This window comes from Platichthys flesus, chromosome 15 (genome assembly GCF_949316205.1).
Source record: "Platichthys flesus chromosome 15, fPlaFle2.1, whole genome shotgun sequence".
NCBI classification, from domain to species: Eukaryota; Metazoa; Chordata; class Actinopteri; order Pleuronectiformes; family Pleuronectidae; genus Platichthys; species Platichthys flesus.
In genome coordinates this window covers 23,881,756-23,891,252 of record NC_084959.1, presented here as the reverse complement: position 1 = coordinate 23,891,252, position 9,497 = coordinate 23,881,756, and the positions used below count along the sequence as shown (strand labels likewise).

The following is a 9,497-nucleotide window of genomic DNA, read 5'->3' as shown; positions in this document are numbered from 1 at the left end:
GCTTTGTTTGAGTGCTTTTGAGACACTTTACAGTAGGTGAAGGGCTTCTGAAATTGTTCAGTTCTTTGGATCTTCTTTGAGGTAAGTAAACTTAACTACTCTAACATATGAAGAGTAAATAATTTTTATAATTTGTACCAACTGACCTTGTATATATTGTCATGTCAAAGATATTAAGAGTTTCACTCCTGCCACCTTTCAGACATTGTATTAAAACTCCTGAGTGGTGTTAGGGAGCAACATGCTGGCTTTTGGGACACCAAGGAAATGGTGAGTTTCTGATCCGAAATTAAAATTGGGGATGATGGCAAGCAAACGACCCAAGTTAGTATATGTTTCTCCATACATAACTATTATATGTCCTTACTTTCTTTCAGGTCGTATTACCTCTACCAGTGGTTTTACTTCATTTGGACCTAAGCAACCTCTGATCTGTTCCACCAGTCCACGCCTCTGATCAAATACCAGATTTATCAAGGATAAACAGTGGTAAGGTGTTGTACAAATTGTTGTTTTCTTTACTCTAGAATGTACCCTTTATATTAGACTATTTTATGTTGAAATACTTTATATTTACATCGGGAGTGGGTACTCTCTTCAGAGGCAGCCATGTTTTTTACAATAGCCCGGACTGGAGAAATTAAACACACTTTGAGATTTTGATAGCCACTGTTTAAATGCTATGCAAATTGTTGTATTAATAGTGTTGATATAACTATTATTGTTTGTTCGTTATCCACAGTGACTTAATAAAAAGTTTCCTGAACATCATACCATGTCTGTATGTAAATGTACAACCTGCTGTCAAGTCTGGACCCGATGACAAGGACACCAGTCTTATCGAGCCTAATTAGAGGAGTAGTCCAAATTATTTTTGTGGCTGTGAGTCTATAGGTTGTCTATATGTAAGCAGCATGCTTAAGCACTGAATCAATCTAACTTTGGCTTTGTTTGTTTTCTGTCGGCAGAGAGGATATTGCCAGTGAACTACTGATGGACAACATGTCAATCATCAAGCAGTACTGTTGACAACACATACTTCAAGTTCCAAAATCTTGGACACATGTCTGTGTGACACTCTATCCCATGTTGAGCCCCCTCTTCAGTCAGGTCTGGACTCAGTGAATCATTACACCTGATTAACCATGGGCAAGTGACAATTTTTTCATAATGTTTATTCAGTCCACCATGGATTGTCCTTCATGTATATGGGCATACATGTTTTTTCTTTGAAGAGAACACATCTTTGAGAATTTAATGAACAAAGTATTGAATCAGTTAAATCAGTTTTTCAAAGATAATATGTGAATGCACAGTTTTTGTCCCTTGGTTTACAGTGGCGCTGTATTTGTAATGCAATTTGTACTGTATTTTTTACGGGGAATTTCTGGCAACCACAGCTGCCAGTATTTTACCGTAAAATGTAACATTTGAATGAATGTACTGTAATTTGGTTCACAGTAATTTTTACTACTAAATAAACTGATCATAAACATGTTTGTGACAACTGTTTTTTTTTCAAGAAAATAACCGTTCAGAGGTTTATATTACTACTATAGTTTTTAAAGAAAATTACCGTAAAACAGGTTTATATTACAATTGTTTTTTCAAAGGAAAATTACCATAAACAGGTTTATGTGAAAACTGTTAATTTTAAAGAAAATTACCATTTAGAGGTTTAAATTAAAACTATCATTTTTAAAGTAGATTGCCGTAGGCAGGTTTATTTTGCAACTATTAAGGAAAATTCCTGTAAACGGGATTACAGATTATTGATTTTTTTCCGGGTAAATTACTGTAAAGCACAACAGTTCTCGATTGTGAAATTTACGGTTCTAATAAGACATACTCTAATGTTGTATACATTTTCAGTTTATTTTTTACGGTGAATTTCTGGCAACCACAGCTGCCGGTATTTTACCGTAAAATGAACACGTTTTTTTTAACTTGCACCTTGCCATGGAACAAAACAAAATTAAATTAAACAAAGAAACAAATAATCAAACCAAATAATCTAAATGAAATCTAAAGTGGGAAAAAACAGTGACGTAACTATTTTGCTGGAGGCAGCCCAAAACAAACATGCTATAGTTAGGTCACACAATTTAAACACGTTTATCATAATATTTAAAAACATTTACAAACATAAAACACATCCTTATCTCGTACCTTTAATTCATTAAAATAAAGCAGGGACAGCGTGCATCCACAGCGACGCCGACACCGTCGCGCACACACGCACACCGACACAGCTTCACGCTGGGCTCTAAGGACAACTTTAGTTAATATTTGCGACGCTTTCTTTGGAATCTCCGTTATCATTACATAACTTCAAGCAACTTACCGCGACAAACAATTTCGACCACACGTGCTGCACTCACGCTAACCTTCCGCACACACCCACAGGACCAGCAGTGGGGAGAGAGAGAGAGAGGAGGGGAGGAGAGTTAAGGTGTCCCTAAATAAAGTCCTCCGCCTCCCCGCAGTCTATAGGAGTTGCAATCCTGTCAGGTTAATTAACACATCCAGAACGGGGAAAATGACACTGCTAAAAGTATAAAACTTTATTAAGAATTTACCCGTTACGCAAAGAACGTCACGAATATTAAATAATGAAGCTGACCAATGGGTTTCCACCGTGAGTCCTGCCTGAGGCACGGCATCAAGCGCTGTGAAGAGGAAGTGAAACTTCACGGCAGTATTTATCCATTAAGAGCATCGGACCGATTCCCTCACATCAGTGGATCCTTGCTTCCACTCTGGGGTATTATTTGGAAAGTTTCTTCATTTGTTGTAAGTGATCTCCTCCTGCGCGCACTGTTTGCGCTGTGCCTGCTGCACGCCCAATTTCTTATTTATAAATGCTCGATGGAAAGAACTTCAGGAATATTAAATTATGAAGCTGACCATTGGGTTTCCACCGTGAGTCCTAAAAACCTCTTCGCACACTGCGCTCTGCGTGGACTGCTGGCCCAATTACTATTTATGTAGTGATTTAAACTGGTTCAGAGATGACAATTAATGTAAATTTGGTTCAACACGTATCCAGAATAAGACGGGATGGGAGGCTGAGATATCAGAAATATACAATTTATTTAATAGATGCAAATGATTTTAAACAGACTGCTACAACAGCAAAGTGACATGTACAAAGGTTGAACGGCTGGCCTGGACTTGATATAAATGACAGCTTAAAGAGAGAGAAGTTAGAGGCTCCAGACCCAACTGTACAATGCTAAAATATCATGCATTAAAAACAAATCACAACACATTCAGAGAAAATCCCTGCAAGCGATATACAACAACAAAATGACAAAAGAGGGCCTCTACTTTATGGAGCCAATAATTCACCACCCTTCAAGTCACTACCACCGAATTGCACAGTCCCAGTCAACCATATATATTGCACCTTGCCATAGAACAAAAAAAAATTAAATTAAACAAAGAAACAAATAATCAAACCAAATAATCTAAATGAAATCTAAAGTGGGAAAAAACAGTGATGTGACTATTTTGCTGGAGGCAGCCCTATATAAAACAAACATGCTATAGTTAGGTCACACAATTTGAACACGTTTATCATAATATTTAAAAACATTTACAAACATAAAACACATCCTTATCTCGTACCTTTAATTCATTAAATAAAGCAGGGACAGCGTGCATCCACAGCGACGCCGACACTGTCGCGCACACACGCACACAGTCACAGCTTCACGCTGGGCTCTAAGGACAAACTTTAATTAATATTTGCGGACGCTTTCTTTCGAATCTCCGTTATCATTACATAACTTCCAGCAACTTACCGCGACAAACAATTTCGACCACACGTGCTGCGCTCACGCTAACCTTCCGCACACACCCACAGGACCGGCAGTGGGGAGAGAGATAGAGAGAGGAAGAGCAAGAAAGCTAAGGTGTCCCTAAATAAACTCCTCCGCCTCCCCGCAGCCTATAGGAGTTGCCGTCCTGTCAGGTTAATTAACACATCCAGAACGGGGAAAATGACACTGCTAAAAGTATAAAACTTTAAGAATTGACACGTTACACAAAGAACTATAAGAATATTAAATTATGAAGCTGACCAATGGGTTTCCCCCATGTGTCCTGGAAGTGGCACGGCATCAAGCGATGTGAAGAGAAAGTGAAACTTTACGGCAGTATTTATCCATTTAGAGCATTGGACCGATTCCCTCATATCAGTGGATCCTTGTCTCCACTCTTGGATATTATTTGGAAAGTTTCTTCATTTGTTGTAAGTGATCTCCTGTGCGCTCTGTACGCGCTGCGCATTGCGCGCACTGTTCGCGCTGCACGCCTAATTTCTATTTATAAATGGTCATGTAAAGATCGTCACGACTATTAAATTATGTAGCTGACCAATGGGTTTCCACTGTGAGTCCTGGAAACCTCTGCGCGCACTGCGCTCTGCTCGCCCAATTTCTATTTTTGTAGTGATTTAAAATGGTTCAGAGATGACAGTTAATGTCAATTTGGTTCAAAACTTATCCAGAATAAGACGGGACGGGAGGCTGAGATATCAGAAATATGTATTTAATAGATGCAAATGACTTAAAACACACTGCTCCAACCGCAAAGTGACATGCTGTACAAAGGTTGAAAGGCTGGCCTGGACTTGATATAAATGACAGCTTAAAGAGAGAGAAGTTAGAGGCTCCAAACCCAATTGTACAATGCTAAAATATCATGCATTAAAAACAAAACACACCCAAAGAAACTCACTGCAAGCGATATACTACAACAAAACGACAAAAGAGGGCCTCTACTTTATGGAGCCAATAATTCACCACCATTCAAGTCACCACCGAATTGCACAGTCCTATAGTCAACCATATATATTGCACCTTGCCATAGAACAAAATAAAATAAAACAAAGAAACAAATAATCAAACCAAATAATCTAGATGAAATCTAAAGTGGGAAAAAACAGTGACGTAACTATTTTGCTGTAGGCAGCCCCTATAAAACAAACATTTTATAGTTAAGTCACACAATTTAAACACGTTTATCGTAATATTTAAAAACATTTACAAACATAAAACACATCCTTATCTCGTACCATTAATTCATTAAAATAAAGCAGGGACAGCGTGCATCCACTACGACGCCGACACCGTCGCAAACACACGCACACAGACACACACTGTTAGAAAAATCCCATCGATTTTACGCAAAAAAGTTGGCAGCTGGGTTGCCAGAATAAATCTGTAAAATTTAAAGTAAAAATGTAAACAACTTTACAAGAACAACTTGTAATTTTGACAGTTTAATCTGTTCAATTTTAATATGCTTATGCATTTCAACAAATTCCTTCCGTAAGATTTACATGCAGTTGTCGCTTATTATACATTGAGCCCCATTCAGTTTCACTGAAAAGAACTGTAAATTCTTCATTATAAGGCTGTCATTTAACTGAATTCCTCTGCAAATTTTACTCCAAATTTTTATATAATGTAGTGTATTTTTCAATATTTTATTTATAGACTTTACAGTAAAATCAACATCTAAATACTGCAATTAGATTTTCCATAAAATGTGCAAATTACGATTTTATGGCAAAAAATCCTGTTCTACGTCTCCCATATATATCCATCTGAAATATAAACTGTAAAAGTATTCTTCACCATCTGTGATTATTGCGCTCTGAAAAAAAGAAAGCTTCTATATGTCATTTACACTGCCTTGTCTTCTTTTAAATGTTTGACCAGAAATGTGAAAGATGTAACCCAGTGTAAACAGATTAAGCATTTGCAAATTGTAAAGCAAAGCTAGATATACCTTAAGTGTTGCTGTACTAAAATATTTTTTTTGTTTTAATTAAACAAAACAATAACTTGCCTTTCCAATGATTTATTAATCTCAAAAGTGCAAAAACATGTAATTTCTCCACATACTATATTAACTGAATGAGGAAATATGGAAAGAAAGAAGGGGTTATTGGCTATGAATAAATGTTCCATGTAATAATATCTTAAAATGTTTTTGTTGAAACAATAATAGCTCCCAAACATCATGCACAGAGCAGAAACGAAGGAGGGGATGTTGTTGTGTACAATGTTTCGATCCACACTCAGCATGAACCATCTCGAAGAATAACAGGATCGTCCTAACAAACAAAACACAATGTACAATACAAAATTAAAACAAGATTTGTCTCCCTGAAACATCACAAAACCATTTGAGCATATATGCTTTGAAATTTTCACTATCAGTTTAAATTACTTAACATGAAAATAGAAAACAGTGCATGTGCAGGTTTGGGGAAATAAATAATTCAATAGGCAGAAAAGAGAGAGAAAGAAAAGGAAGAAAGAATAGATAAATACAAAATTTAAATAAAATAAATATAGTGAACTTACCACACACAACATTGGTGTGAGTCAGGTGAACTTGGTCCATCTGCACTTCCTCTGCCAGGCATGTGTTCTCCACATAGCAGATCATCGAGTCATGCTTCTCATCAAAGTAGGAAAGCAGAAGCAGCAGCATCTCTTTGACATCTTCAGAGCAACCACTCAGCTCTCCCCTCAGCACTTTAGACTTGGTAACAGCCTTTAAGAACTTTTGGTTATTTTTCAAACAAACAGTATTCATGTAGTTCTGGAGACGTTAACCCTTCAGTTCAGAATTGCGTGTGAAAGTTTCTTTGAGCCCAATTCCGGTCAGTTCTTTGAAGTGGACTGCCATGCCGAGTTCGCCGAACCAAAATGGCCACTCTTCCAGGAAGAATTGTATATTTTTCCCCTGGATGACTTGTTCACGTTGTGTGTAGAAAGTCAACTTCATTAGAAGTTTGACCTCCTCTAAATTAGCATCAGTTTGTTGAGACATGATCTTCAGTTTTTCTTTCTTCTCCTGCTGGCTCTGATGAGTCTCTCCACGGGGCAGGAATTTTTAATTCCAGTTAACGCAACCATAAGTGTCCTGGATTGTTGCTCTCTGTTCTTGAGGGACTTCGTCTGTGTCGGACTCATCAGTGAGCTTCTTTCGCTTTCTCACTTTTGGGATTGTATTTCGCTTCACATTCTCGATCCTGTTTTGCAGTTGCTTTACAAGAGAGTGATGCCCTGGCCCAATCACCTCTCCTCCGATTATGTCTTGAAGAGATTTGGGATATTTTGCCACCATCTTTTTGGCAACTTGAGTAGTGTTTGTTCTACTAACGCAAGATCTTTTTCGTGTCATCTCATATACCACAGTCCGGATCATCTCCCTCCTCATTCGTGGACTTGGTAGTTTTTCTCTCTCCAATGACTGCATAAGTTCCCCCTGGGAACTTATCCCACGGTAACATAAATGTATCCACCCAGTCTATATCGGGGCTTTGGGGGCTGTTGGAAGAGGTTGAGGGTGAACTTATGGGTGAAAGAGACTGTAATGGTGTGGGAGGTCCTGGTGAGGCAGCATCAGATGAGCTGCTGGCTTCAGGAGTCTGGCCTACAAAGTGAATGTTTGTATATTTGTAATTGATCTTTTATGCAGGCGACTTTGGGCACTGGTTGCATCCTGTATTGTACTGCAATACTGGACTTACATTTCAGCTTCCAAGCAGCAAGGACTTTTCGGGCATGAATTGGCCTCAAGGCTGTCAGCAAGTCGTCTTCCTTGAGAAACTGAAAATCATCAGATGTCTCCACCCCGAGCGAATTTAAGTTCTCTTCCAGGATATCTTTCATCATCTCGTGAATGTCAGGCAAGACCTCAGTGATGGCATTGCGTAGAAATGTTTCTTCCAAGTGAGTCATTTCTGGAATCAAGGCAGAATGACGATAGTTTTCCAGATTACAAATGAAAGAAGAGAAAGGTAATTAGCACATTTAGTCATGTAATAGTGTACATATATACAGATAAGAGGAACCTCCACTTTAAGGATATATTATGAGTGAGGATTTACTTTTTATTTTTGTACAAACGGAAGGAAAAACTGCTGTCAATTTCATATTTTTCAAGTAGTATTTTATAATTTTAACTAAATTTACTTGGGCATTTTTAGTAGGGCTTCTCCACCTCAGTGGCCAAGATCGTTTTTATTTCGACAAAACACTGAGTGGAATGACTTGGTCCCCATTAACAATGTATGATTGTAACGGATACAAATCTACCAAGTCGTTAATGTTCAGACATTGCAATGTTGTACTCATTGTTTTGTCAAGGAGTACAGATGGTATTCAAAATGATAGTCAGCTTTACGTACATCCATCACAAAATACACAGCAGCATCATTTTTGAATTAAAATAATGAGAAGTTCTCCAAACTCCATGGACTCATCATTTTTTGACACAAGGAAATTCCCTTTTTTATATGATGTACCTTTATACTGTATGTCTGTGGAAACACTACTATTGTTTTCTGAAAAGCCAAACTCCCTCACTGCATGTTTAATTGCATCACTGTAAAGGTTGGGGTAAAAAGTACAACTGTCTTTGACTTGCAGAAGCTAACTGCGTTCTGGCCCAGCTGAAAGATATGCCTGAAACATCTGATGTCTCTCTGATAAAGTTAGGCAGATGTTTTTAAAGTTTTTTAAGTGCCTGGCACATCTCTTAAAGTAGCTGTGTTTACTTTCAAATCGCATCGTCCAAACTCTGATCAAGGGGCCAAATTTCTAAGTTAGTTCTGGATAGTGCCGCATGAAATGGTGTATTGGTTTTAGTCGACTCTCAGGAAATAAACACTTTCTTGATTCTAAGTATTCTTGGATTACAATGTCAAGATATGCTACCTGTGACAATGAAATATTTTGCGCACGAATCATATCAACGAAATCTTTAAGCTAGGGAGTTACCTGCCAGACATCATTCAATTATACCTGTCAAACCACACTGGAAATCGCAGCCTCCATTAAAACAAGAATGAAATCCCCTATTAACACCTCTCCATGGGTTGATGACAGGCTACGAGAACTTAAAAGGCTGTGCAGAAAAAATGAACGGAAGTGGAAAAAGACCAAACTGCATGTCCACTACCTAAATATGAAAGAACTCTTAACTTCCTATAATGAAAAAATAAAAATTGCAAGAGCCAACTATTTCTTGAAACTAATCACTAGTAATTACCATAATAACAAAAAAATGTTTATCCTTAAGTGCTTACTCATTGTGGGAACTGTTGGGTTTCTCTATAAACTTAAGATCTTGAGCTTGTTATTTTATGATTTGGCTCATAAATTCATTATTGCCATAGACTTTTGTGTGAAGCATGCTGTTACCTCGTTTAGATAAGTGCTACACAAATAAAGTTATCATTACTATTATTACCTTTATTATTATTATGACCCAATTGACATATTGTTAAATATAGGCCTACTCAATTCTAAACAGACACATCACCTGTTTTTTTAAACCACTCATATTAACATAATTTAGCTGTATTTGTACATATTATTATCTGTAAAGTATAACATATAAATTTGTAAAATTTAATAAAATTTCATTCTTTAAAAAACATTTTTTTTAACACTGTCATGTTGTAATTT

The 9,497-nt window shown here is 37.3% G+C and overlaps 1 long non-coding RNA gene across 2 annotated transcripts; it reads right to left on the bottom strand.

Moving 5' to 3' along the window:
* Positions 1-3,074: 3,074 nt before the first annotated feature.
* On the bottom strand, positions 3,075-9,235 carry LOC133969143 (uncharacterized). Of its 2 annotated transcripts, XR_009924184.1 has the most exons (3): positions 7,556-9,235; positions 6,381-7,458; positions 3,075-6,127 (listed from the first exon to the last, which is right to left on the bottom strand). It is a non-coding gene; the product is annotated as an uncharacterized LOC133969143 (long non-coding RNA). The 2 variants fall into 2 exon arrangements; XR_009924183.1 differs by having other exon boundaries at positions 6,381-9,235.
* Positions 9,236-9,497: the final 262 nt, after the last annotated feature.